The 12,851-nt window shown below is 47.9% G+C and overlaps 1 protein-coding gene across 1 annotated transcript in view; it reads left to right on the forward strand.

Moving 5' to 3' along the window:
* The first annotated feature begins 728 nt into the window (after nt 1–728).
* SUN1 (Sad1 and UNC84 domain containing 1) overlaps nt 729–12,851 on the forward strand; it is a 51,898-nt gene continuing 39,775 nt past the window's right edge. The window contains exon 1 of the mRNA XM_027125535.1: nt 729–824. The gene's annotated coding sequence lies outside the window, so the exon portion shown is untranslated. The remainder of the gene's footprint in view (nt 825–12,851) is intronic.

Consider the following 12,851-nt stretch of genomic DNA (forward strand, 5'->3'; position numbering starts at 1 on the left):
CCCGCCCTCACCCGCCCCCTAACCCGCTGGAGCCGCGTTTCCTCTTTTGTAAAGTAGGATCATAATAGCTTCTTTATCTACCTGGCAAGTCGGTTGTGAAACTTAAAGAGATAGTAAAGGGCAGGGCTCAGCCACTGCAAAAACCCACCCAAAAGTGGCCTGTTGTTATCTGTGTGGTCCGTGGTTGGAGAAGCCTGCAGGTCAGGAAGGCGCAGGTGTCCTCGGCAGGCCCCGGGGCAGCAGCCGGAGGGCCCAGCTCCGCCACGTTCCGCCTCGGAGGAGCGCACCTGCGGCCAGGCGCGCACACCTGGGAAAGCGGACGGAGCTCGGAGACCGCACAGTTTCTGGGTGTGGGGAGCAGGGGCTCGAAGACAGCCACGGAGCGCAGGGACGGGTGTTGCAGGGATGGCGGCCACGGCGCGGGACGGCCTGGCTGTTGCCGGCCGAGACCCAGGTTCTCCTGAGACCGGGGTCCTCCTCTGGACAGAGACCCTCCCTGAGACTGGAGCCCCTCCGCCCCTCCTCCCGGCTCTCTCGCCCCGCCCCCTCCGCGCCGCGCACCGCCCCTGAGCCCCGCCCATTTCCCCGCCCCACGGCTCGGCAACAGTTCTCGATTGGCTGGGAGCCTAGGTAGGCCGCCTCCGCATTGGCCGAGGAGCTTCGAGTGGCGCGCTCGTGATTGGTGGACGTCCGCGTTTCTCCCAGGCGCGGCGCGCGATTGGCTGGCAGAGGCACGGTCTGCGGGGCCTGGGCGGTGCAGACGAGGCCTCAGGCGGAGGCTGCTGCGGGGGGGCGGCAACGGTGGCGGTGGCGGCGCCTGGCAGGTGAGCTGCAGCCGGGGGTCGGGGCGGGGGTCCGGGCGGAGTGGGGCCGGGGCCCGGGCGTCCCTCGTGGCGGGCGCGGGTGGGGGCGGGCTGCGGTCCCCGCTAGGGCCGCCAACGGCCGCGGCGCTTCAGCCCCGCTGCCCCCGCGCCCCCTCTCAGCCTGGCATCGCCGCCCCGGCGCCTCAGTCCCCTCCCCCTCAGCCCGCTCCTCCTCAGTCCGCTGGCCCCAGGCGCCCTCTGCCTCACCCGGTCCTGCTTGAGCGCCCCCGCGCCCCCTCCCCAACCCGGCGCGCCCCCGCCAGCTCCCCTCCCCCCACCACGGCGCCTCCTCCCCGGCCCGCCGACCCCCGCCTGCCAGCACCCGGCGCGGCCCCGGGACGTCGCACCCCACGCCGGCTGCCCGGCTCGCGTGCCCGGGCTCGGCGCTCTGCCCGGGGGTCGCGCGTGCCGGCCGCTGCCCGCGGAGGCCGCTGACGTCGGGCGGGGCCCGCTCGGTGCCGGGTCCTGTGCCAGGTCCTCCGTGCACTACCCGTTCCCTCGCTCCGCCCTCCCAGCTCGGAAACGTGAGCGGTTCGGGTCTGTTTTCGTCCATTTCGCTGGACGCTTCAGAGTTCCTTTAAGTCTGGAAACGCGGGACGGTTGGGTAGTTCTGGGGAATTTTCTGTTTATTTGGTTTGACAATTCTCTCTTTTTTCTTAATCTTCTCTTTTCTGTGTGTTTTGGGAATGCTACTGTATTGGGGTACTGGACCTCTTGGACCGGTTTTCTATTTTTTCAGCTTTCTCCCCCACTTTCCAGCTTTGTCTTCTTGTTCGACTTTCTAGATTCTTCAGTTTTGTAACTCATGTGTTGGACGTTTTATTTGGGCCATCAAATTTTAAATTTTCCAGAGGTTTTTGGTGGTTATTGTTTTTCCCCTAAAATTTAGTAACACGTTCTTGTTTCTGAATGCCGTGGCGTCGCAGTCTCCGTCCGTGGCCTAAGTGTTCGCTGGCGTGAGTCCGCCTGTCCTGAAGCGTCGGGTGATCTTGCTTGAACTCGCATAGCTGAGAGCGGGACCCTGCCCAGCGCTTAGGAAGTTCTCTGCGCCTGCGCTGGTCCTGTCACCGTTGGCTAGGAAAACGGGTGGGGTTACCTCGAGGGACGCTCAGTGTCATTGTTTTTACTGGACTTGTTAGATTCCCAAAGATGGGCTTTCCAGCCTCCTGCCTCGTTGTAGAAGTCAGGTAGAAGAGTGGGGCTGTGGCCTCCCCAAATTAGCAGGGAAGTGCTCACTTATCCCCCTTCACAGGAAGGCATTCTAGAACTCAGCTATGCCTCTTACCCTCTGGTCTAGAGAGCCCTTGGCTTTATGCCCCAGTCTTTGTTCGGGGCAGGCAGGAAGGGGATCCATGCAGAGTAGCTAACTGCTTTCTTTTTAATTGTGGTAAAAATACACAATATAAAATTTACCTTTTTAACCTGTACTGTTCCTTGGCATTAAGTATGTTCACAGTGCTGTGCAACCATCCCCACTATCTAGTTGCACAACTTTTTTTTATCACCCTGAATGGAAACCCTTTTCCCATTAGCAGTCGCTCCCCATTATCCGCTGCTCCTAGCCTCTGGCAACAGCTAGTCTTTCTTCTGTCTCTGTGAATGTGCCTGTTGTGGATTTTTTATGTAAATGGATTCATACAGTATGTGGCCTTTTGTGTTGACTTTTTTCACTTAGCACTGTGTTTTCAAGGTTTATCCATGTTGTAGTGTGTGTCAGAGCTTCATTTTTCTTTACAACTGAATAATATTCCATTGTATGAATATATTCCAATTTGCTTATCCATTCATCTGTTAATGGACATTTGAGTTGTTTCCACTTTTTGCCTATTATGAGTAATGCTGCTATGAACGTTTGTATACAGGTTTTGTTTGAGCACCTGTTTTCATTCTTGCGCTATATCTTGATAACTAGGAGTGGAATTGCAGGTCACGTGGTAATTCTAGGTTTAACGTATAGAGGAACCACCAAACTGTTTTCCACAGCAGCTGCACCGTTTTACATTCCCGCCAACAGTGTGAGAGGGTCCCGATTTCTCCATATCCTCTCCAACACTTATTTTCCATTTCGTTTTATTATGGCCATCCTAGTGGTTGTGAGGTGGTGTCTCATTTTGATTTTGATTTGCATTTCCTTTATGACTGATGATGTTGAGCAACTTTTTATGTACTTGTTGGCCATTTATATATCTTTGGAGAAATGTCCATTCCAGTCCATCGTCCATTTTTGTTTGTTTTTTTTTTGTTGTTGTTTTGCGGTACGCGGGCTGCTCACTGTTGTGGCCCCTCCCATTGCGGAGCACAGGCTCCGGACGCGCAGGCTCAGCGACCGTGGCTCACGGGCCCAGCCGCTCCGCGGCATGTGGGATCCTCCCGGACCGGGGCACGAACCCATGTTCCCTGCATTGGGAGGCAGACTCTTAACCATTGTGCCACCAGGGAAGTCCTTCCTTTCCAGTTGGGATGCCATCTATTTCTTTTTCTTGCCTAATTGCTCTGGCTAGAGTTCCAGTACAATCTTGAATAGCAGTGGTGAAAGCAATGTCTTTGTTTTGTATCTGATTTTAGGGGAAAGCTTTCAGCTTTTCACCATTGACTGTGGTGTTAGCTGTGGGTTTTAGTAAATGCCCTTGCCTGATTGAGGAAGTTCTCTTCTATTTCTAGTTTGTTGAATGTTTTTGTAATGAACGAGTTGGATTTTAACAGGTGCTTTTCCTGTACCAGTTGAGATGATCCCATGGTTTTGCCTAACTGCTTCTTAAACAGACTTTGGTCGTTTGACTCATCCTGTATTTTGATTCCACTCTACATCCTTACTCCCAGATGTTCACAGGTGTCACTGTCTTAAGCCTTTGGGGTTCTGTGATGAAAATTGGGTTATTTCTAAGTGTTCCTCATTGCAGGCTTACCAGCTTTTTCTGGCCCAAGTCAGTTTTCATTCATCCATTTGCTTTCTAGTTTTTGAGTTTCTTGCTTTTGTTTTTTCTCCCTTTCAGTAAATGCCAGGCACTTTTGGTAGAGGTGGTGATAGGATGAAGCCGCCCTTCGGCATTGCAGCGCCTGCCCTTAGCTCAGTATTTCAAGGTGAGGCGAGAGCCCAGGGAGCTGCAGGGCATTTCGTAGGGCCCGGTGTCAGGCTAGGCGTCCCGAGCACATCCCAAATTTGAGCACCCACGTTGGGGTTTGCAGGGCAGTGGGAACAAGACAGTGATGCCAGCCAAGCACAAGTGGTGTTGCAGTGAATATTTTGGTGGGTAGTTATGCTCAATGCCGCCTGCAGGAAGGTTGCAGTATTATCTTGTTGACTGAAAACACCTTCATCTTCTTCCTCGTCTTCTTCCTAAATTTGGACTCATTGCTATTTTTGGACAGCTCAGGCCACTCGATTTCCAGTTAGGAGAGACGAGGCCTGCTGCATTTGAAACTGTTTACTTCCTTTGGGCCAAAATAAGCTTAGGGTTGATAGAGGGAAAGTACAGACCATGATGTTGCTGTTATAACATGCTGTTTATTATAATCACATGTTGTAATTGACTCTACTTCATTAAGTGACTTGTGTGATTCATTAGTCAGTTTTGTAGTTTGAATTATATCTGTAATAGTGCTCATTAGTTGGCTGCTTTGTTTTTCATTTAGTCACATAGGGGCATTCAGTGAATGGTCACTGGCTGCGAATTTTAGTTGAGGAGCTGAGAATCATGTGACAGACGGGTTTTTGACATTTGTGCGGAATAAAACTGCGGGTGCCAGACTTCGGTAGTGTGAGAGTGATTAAGTGTAGATCAGTGATTCCCACTGGGGCATGAGGGGCTCCTCAGGGGCATGCATGGCTTGAAAACAAAGCAGTGCTCTGCCTAGTTGCTTTGGTCTTAAGTCATTCTACTTGCTTTATTTGATCTTGGAAGATGGGAACTATATGTAGAATATGAAAACCGTCAATTGAAAGGTTTCTTTACTTGCTATTTATGCTACAAACCTTTTCAGTACTGGAGAGTGCTCACTTTTAGCCCCGTACTTACATGTGGGAGGGCAGAGCATTAAAGGGTGATCTCAGAAATGGTGTGGATTAACTGTTTACATTTATAGTAGAAATAAAATCCTGTAATTGTTGTTTCTGATTGTTCCCAATTATAGTTGGAAATGAAACAGAGTGGACGCCACTGTTCTGATTAGATGAGGAAACATAAGAAGTGCTTCAAATTCATTAGAAGGAGTAAGGAGGCCAAATACGTGGGACCCTCACTGATCGTCACGAATTCATCTAGCATTTGGGGCATGGTTTTTCCAGGATGTTGTCAGACGTGGAGCGACAGAGGGATGAGGGGAACCCAAGAATATTTTTGGGTTGAAGGCAAAGCAACATGATAGCAACGAGTTCTCCCATTTCTCTGGGCACCTATGAGATGTTCATTGGTTCTGCAAGTCAGGGTTAGCACCTACCCTCAGAGAGTTCATGGTCTAGTTGGAGAGAAAGACTCTTTAATAAACAAATATTACAATTTCTGTTAAGTGGTAAATGCCAGGGAGCACTAAAATTGGCACCTAACTTGGATATGTGGGTTGGGGGCATCCAGGAGAGCTTCCTGGAGGTGGTATCTCAGGTATAGCCTAAGGATGAGTAGAAGTTAGCTGGGAGTGATTGGGGTGGAAAGAGAACAAGGGATTGGGGAATCAGCGATCAGGAAGGCATCCCAGACAAGGAGAGAGCACAGAACAGTATGTAAATGGGGTGCGGGGAGAGGGTTACCTGAGGCCAGGTTCTCAGTGAAGCTGCGATATGGGTGGTGGGAGACAGAGAAGTGGGGTGTTGGACAGAGGGTTTACTTGCAGGTGCTGGGAAGCCGTGGTGGGATCTGAAGGGAGGGAGATGGTCAGGTCTCTTTTTAGGTGGACTGTTCTGGCAGTTTTCTGGCTTGAGGAGGCAAGACTGGAGACAGGGAAATTAAGGGCACTCCCCCGCAGGAAGCCAGCCAGAGATGGTGCAGCAGGGGACCAGCTGGAGGGAGGGCGCTGCTGTTCTGAAGAGGGGGGAGCAGTTGGACGCATTGAATTTAGTTACTTGTGGGTGACTTGCAGAAATGCTCCACGAGAAGTAAAATCAGATGCCTACCTCAGTGTATACAAAGGAATTACAAATGGATTAGGTGAATTAAAAATGGTGGGAAATGTGAAAGTCAAATCAGTAGGAGTAGTAGAATCCATGACACACTATTCATGTGTTCTTGGATTAGGAAGGTCTTTCTTCTTTTTTTTTGTTTTAATTTTGCATTGTTTTGATTCTTTTTTTAAACAGAAACTTTAAATCCACATATTATCAAGGGAATTTATTATTTTTTAAAATTTATTTTCTTTTTTTATTTATTTTTGGCTGCGTTAGGTCTTCGTTGCTGCACACAGGCTTTCTCTAGTTTCAGTGAGTGGGGGCTACTCTTTGTTGCGGTGCACGGGCTTCTCACTGTGGTGGCTTCTCTTGTTGCAGAGTACAGGCTTTAGGCGCGTGGGCTTCAGTAGTTGTGGCACGCAGGCTCTAGAGTGCAGGCTCAGTAGTTGTGGTGCATGGGCTTAGTTGCTCCGCGGCATGTGGGATCTTCCCGGACCAGGGATCGAGTCCCCTGCATCGGCAGGCGGATTCTTAACCACTGGGCCACTAGGGAAGTCCCTGGGAAGGCCTTTCTAAGCTGGACAGGGAAGGACTGACTGTGCAGCCCAAGTCACCATAAGTTTGTTCAGTAACAGACGGAGGCCATCCCAGGCGTGTGTGACATAACTACGGTTGATGTCCTATAAAACAGAGAAAAAGACAAACCTCCAGTAGGTTGAGATATAGGGCTGGCCTTCGCCTGTCAGAGTGGCCCTGCAGAGTTGACCACTTCCAGTGTTGGGAGGAGCACTGTCAGGTTAGGGGGTCCCAGAACTGCCACCCAGCATTCCTTCCAGAAGGCACTCGCTGTCATTCGCTGTCGCTGAGCTCTTTCCACTGGAAGAGCCGTGCGTAGCTCTTCTAACTGTACCAGTTGTGAGAAAATTCAGAGCACTCTAGGTTTGAAGCAATACATAAAACCGTGTGGTTCATGTTTTCTGTATTCTAAGAAGAAAGACCCTTTACAGTAACATGCATAAAATAAATTGGCTTTTGCTGAAACACTGAAACAAATCTCACTGTAAGAGGAAATGCAGCTTTTATTTAAAAGATCGGGAGCACATATAATTGGGAGATGTAAGCATGTGATAATGCATCTTCACGTAGAAGGAATTATTTTCCCTAAAACTCAGCTATTAGGTAAACAAACCCATCTAGCCTGCATCTTTCCTGTTTCATTTCCAAAAAAAGGAAAGAAACATCGGATCTTGGCTAGAAACTGTCAGTACATAGTTGCTGCAGAAAATAACTAACTCCTGTTGAGTGTTTTCACCCTTGTGCCAGGAAGCGCTGAGCGGGTTAGGTGTGGTAACTGGTTGAATCCTGCAGCAACACTGAGAGTCCGGTGCCACGTAGAGTGAGTAATGGTACCAAGGGTTGAGTAAGAACCCTGCAGGTCTGGCTGCCCCACACTGCTTCACAATGAAGGCCATTTTTTTTTTTTTTTTGAAAATAATAGTTACTTGTTTAAATTTTTTTTTGAAAATAATAGTTAATTGTTTATATTACAAGACCAAAACCTACTCTTTTTTTTTAACTTTTTATTTTATGTTGGAGTATAGTTGATTAACAGTGTTGTGTTAGTTTCAGGTGTACAGCAAAGTGATTCAGTTATTCATATGCATGTATCTATTTTTTTTCAAATTCTTTTCCCAGTTAGCAAAACCTACTCTTTTTAAAAAATGTTGAATAGTACCCGAGGGGGTAAGTGAAAAGTAGAAATCCCATTCTCTGTAATTTTACCATTAAGTTTAGTGTAGTATTTTTCCTGAAGTTTTAAAAATATATTCAAGTATATATATAACATGTATAGCATTCTGTAAAGGTCTTTCAAATATTTTTAGGTTATAGTCATTTGTTTCTCATTTGCAGGTTTAAATAACGAGTTCATTTTTAAGGACTCTCACAGGATAAATCATAGTTTTTCATAAACTAACAATGTTTTGCTTCCTTAAAATGAAAACAGGTATGTGAGGCTTATTCCTGTTTGTTATGTTGTGGAAGTAATTACACTGAACATGATATTTGGAAAACAATCATTTCTAACCCATTTTATGATTTTTTTAATCTGTAGGGAAAATAACTTAATTTTTTTAGTCTCTCCGTTATGCAGTTTTAACAGGATTAAGTCTGAGCAGAGTAATTATGTTAAGGTTTAGTACTCTGGGCTTCCCTGGTGGTCCAGTGGTTAAGACTCCGTGCTTCCACTGAAGGGGGCATGAGTTCAATCCCTGGTCAGGGAACTAAGATCCCGCATGCCACATAGCAAAGCCAAAAAAAAAAAAAAATAGATTACTAAATGTTTTGTTTTTTTTTTTTTTTTTGGTATGCGGGCCTCTCACTGTCGTGGCCTCTCCCTTTGCGGAGCACAGGCTCCAGACGTGCAGGCTCAGCGGCCATGGCTCACGGGCCCAGCCGCTTCGCGGCATGTGGGATCCTCCTGGACCAGGGCACGAACCCGTGTCCCCTGCATCGGCAGGCGGACTCTCAACCACTGTGCCACCAGGGAAGCCCTTGATACTAAATTTTAAAGGGCACCTCTGAATTTTAGTTTTAAAATTCTTCTCTACAAGGCATGGAACACCTGATTGCGCAGGTGCGCATTGAAAACCAAGCCCTGGGTGATGAAGAGTTGGCGGGGGTGGAGCTAGACCGCGTTTGCGGGTGCAAGGCCCTCAGGGGGCCCCGTGGGCCTGTGCTGTCAGCTCACGGGGCCCTCGGAGACGGCCCTGTGGCAGATGGCAGTGTCTGGAGCTGTGCCCAGAGTGGGGAGGAGGGTGCTGCTTGGAGCCGTCCCCTTGGACTGCTGTGCTTTCTGTGGACGGGCTGCAGTGCTGATGGTGGATTTGGATGGGGCTAACGAGGTTGGTCTGTGCAAGCTACTCCTGAGGATTTCTGCCGGGGAAGCCGTGTTAGCCCGTGTCAGCCGGGCTCGCTTCTAGTCTCAGCCTACTTGGTCAGCGACCCCATCAGTTCATAGAAAGCTTGATTTGTAACATGCTTGTCTTTATAAACACAGTGCTTTCAGAGCAAATATCTAGTTGCCTTATACATGGTTTAATAAAAAATAATTATTTACTAGGTGACGATGCTTGTGGTTTATGATGATGAGAAGAAATGCTGCTCACCATTTTTAAAGTTTGTCTTTTTCTAGTTTTATTTTAGAACTGATAGCGTTTCCTAAGAAAATATTTTATGCTAGTTTATTTCAGGACCATTAACAGTTTTATTTTTTCTTTGGTTTTGCCATTTGCTGCAAGCTCTGTTTTCAACCTTGTGTGACTTGTAATTTTTGATATTTTTCAGACATGTTTTCTAGATTGTTACTAGTTTAGTACAGATGTTCTAAATAGTAGAGATTCAAATTATATGTGGTGGTTGAACTAAAATCCATTTTTGACCAAAGCATTCAAGAACAAAAATTGAGCTTTATATTTCATTTCTACCATGTGATGCAGATGTTGCATACAATATGTACTAGGCAAGGTAAAGGGTATTAAAGGAGAAACCAGGTGTCACTTATGAAGCATCATAACTCAGATTTTAAAACCCTGCTAGGACCTCCATGTTTGTAAAGATACTTAATTTCTTAGGTTTGAAGCCAAAGTTTGCTCCCTATACAGAGGACCTCTTTTGGCTGTGCTTGCCGGCTTATGTGTGCTTGGTCAGTAGTGAAAGCGAGATAGGAGGGGGACACCGGGGTGATTTATGATGATAGTGCTTCCTTTTCCGCTGGAAGATGTCGCTCTTGGCCCACCATCTCCTGAGGTGAGCACTTTTCCCTCTTGGGACTGGCTGCTGCAAATCGAAAGCCGTTAAAGAGCTCTGTTTTCTGGGACGTGGGGAGGCTCCCCTGAGCACCCTCTCCCTCCCCCCATGTTAAGCCGCTGGGCCTGGAAAAGGGGGGGTGCCTGGTGTGAGCCTGGGCTCCGGCTCTGCTGTGCAGTCCCTCCCTCCCATGTCTGGGACAGTCACGAGCACGTGGCCTGTGAGGAGGTCATCCCAGTCGTAACACTTTCGGGAGAAGGGAGTGGCCAGGAAGAGTCTAGAGAAATGAGGACAGTGAAGCCTGCACAGGGCACGTCTCTGTAAACAAACGTGTTCACAAAATGTTGACTTTGTATTCATTCCAAGATTTTCTGATGCGTTGAAAACGTTTTCAATCCATTTTTTCACTTGCTCTTTCAATACTGCTCAGATTATAAATGCAAATCATATCTCCCTTGAGTCACAGGCTGAGGCCGCCTTTAGGCCATGCAGCAAGTAGGAAGGCTCTAATGTTACACGCGGGCTTGAAGTAGCAGTGATGTAAGGGGAGACTGGGAACGGCATTGTGAACATGCCAAGCACTGTTAGCGGGAGAACTGGTATCACAATTGCACTTTTGCTGCTGGGGTCCTGATGAGCTGAGAGAGACCGGACCTGGTGTTCTAGTCTGCTGGCCCCAGGAGCCATCTGAGCTGCTGCTGGACTTCGTCGTTTATTTAGGTTGGGGCTGAGTGAGTGTTCCATCTCAGGGATTGTCAACTCAGAAGGAAAAAAAAATGCTTTATTTTTTTTTTTGCGGTACGCGGGCCTCTCACTGTTGTGGCCTCTCCTGTCGCGGAGCACAGGCTCCGGACGCGCAGGCTCAGCGGCCATGGCTCACGGGCCCAGCCGCTCCGCGGCATGTGGGATCTTCCTGGACCGGGGCACGAACCCGCGTACCCTGCATCGGCAGGCGGACTCCCAACCACTGCGCCACCAGGGAAGCCCAAAAAAATCCTTTTTTTAAAAAAAATTTAGAACAGGCTATGTAAGTTTATTCCATAAACTAATTAAAGCTAACTTTTTGAGTGCTTGTCATGTGTCAGGCACTGCTTTACAGACATTATTTCATTTAATTCTCTCTTTTTTACTTTATTTTATTCTATAATTTTATCTAATGCTCACATTTTACGAGAGGAACTAAAGGTTAATTTTGAAGTGTTCTGAGTCCATATCATTATCTGTCCAGGGAGGAAGAATGAGGCAGCAGGGTTGATGGCGGACAAGCCGGGTGTGGAAGGAAGCAGCAAAACGCATTCTAGTAAGATACATGATCACACTGTGTGATGCGGTCCACAGTGAACGCAGGAGACAGCGCTGGTCATCACTCCCTAACTCATTACTGAGTCACGCTTGGTGTGGCCTCTGCTGCTGCTTTTGGAGGGTCTGCTTGGAGAGGTGGTCTTCCGGGCTGTGGAGGAAGTACTGGCCAAAACAGCATTTACCTGGGCCATGGGTCTGATTAAGCAGGGGCAGGATTCTGCGTATAGTTGTATAGTTTTATACGTACATGTGTTTCACTGGAGAACAGAACATAAAATTCACATGGTTACAGGAGCGAAATCAGAATGAGTAGAAAAAAGTGAGGGCATCCAATTGCATGCTCCCTTTCCTTCCACTGTCATAGCCACTGAGCTCTGACTGTGACGGGCCTTGGCCTCCCTGCCCTGTCTCCTGTCTGCCTTTCCTCCAGAGCCGCATGGCCTGCTCTTCCTAGAGTTGTGTGTGTCCACACTGGTGCTCTCTTGATGGTGTTATCTTTGGGCATTTTATTACGTTTGAAGCTCCTCTCATAAAACATTTAGCCAAAAGTCTACCACTGTGCCTGCCACTCAGCTCGTGTCTCTGTGTTGTCACCCGCAGGACTCTTACGTGGTCACTCTCCTGTAATCCTGTCTTGCTTGTGATAGGCTTGTGATGGCCAGTAGCTGCATTTGGTTCTTTGATAGAATTTTATTTCAGAGACAAGAAATTAAATTTCTTTTTAAATTGTGGTATAAGGCCTTCATTAAACCCAACTAGGGTGGTGTCGCACAGCTTTATCTGTCTCATCGATTGGGAGAACCAGGTTGAACAGTGTGGTCCACTGTGTCTCTGACAGCTTTTGAAAACACCGTTTGTTATGCATTAGAAATTAACCTCTCTTTTAGGTAGATGAAAATGTGAGAACATATTGATGTAACTTTTAAAAGTAAAAAGGCTGTAATAGATAAACAACATGGACCTTTGTATAGCACAGGGAACTATCAATATATTCAATATTTTGTAATAACCTATAACAGAAAAGAATGAAAAAGAATATATATATGTGTATATATATATAACTGAATCACTTTGCCGTACACCTGAAATCTTGTAGATCAACTATACTTCAATTTAAAAAAATTAGGAAGCATTAGGACTTCCCTCATGGTTCAGTGGTTAAGAATCCACCTGTCAATGCAGGGGACATGGGTTTGAGCCCTGGTTTGGGAAGATCCCCACATGCTGCGGAGCAACTAAGCCTGTGAGCCACAACTACTGAGCCTGCGTGTCACAACTACTGAAGCCTGCATGCTAGAGCCCGTGCTTCGCAACAAGAGAAGCCACCACAATGAGAAGCATGCACACTGCAATGAAGAGTAGCCATCACTTACAGCAACTAGAGAAAGCCCATGTGCAGCAACAGAGACCCAATGCAGCCAAAAATAAGTTAAAAAATAAAAAAAGTATGAAGTAAAGATGTCCAAAAAAAAGAAAGCATTAAAAAAATACATTGGGGCGTCCCCGGTGGCGCAGTGGTTGAGAGTCCGCCTGCTGATGCAGGGGACACGTGTTCGTGCCCCGGTCCGGCAAGATCCCACATGCCATGGAGCAGCTGAGCCTGTGAGCCATGGCCGCTGGGCCTGCGCGTCCGGAGCCTGTGCTCTGCAACGGGAGAGGCTACAACAGTGAGAGGCCCGCATACCGCAAAAAAAAAAAAAAACACAAAAAAAAAACACATTGCATGGGACTTCCCTGGTGGCACAGTGGTTAAGAATCTGCCTGCCAATTGAGGGGACACG

This window comes from Aethalodelphis obliquidens, unplaced genomic scaffold (genome assembly GCF_003676395.1).
Source record: "Aethalodelphis obliquidens isolate GAN/ISIS:26980383/991018 unplaced genomic scaffold, ASM367639v1 scaffold30, whole genome shotgun sequence".
In the NCBI taxonomy this organism is placed as follows: Eukaryota; Metazoa; Chordata; class Mammalia; order Artiodactyla; family Delphinidae; genus Aethalodelphis; species Aethalodelphis obliquidens.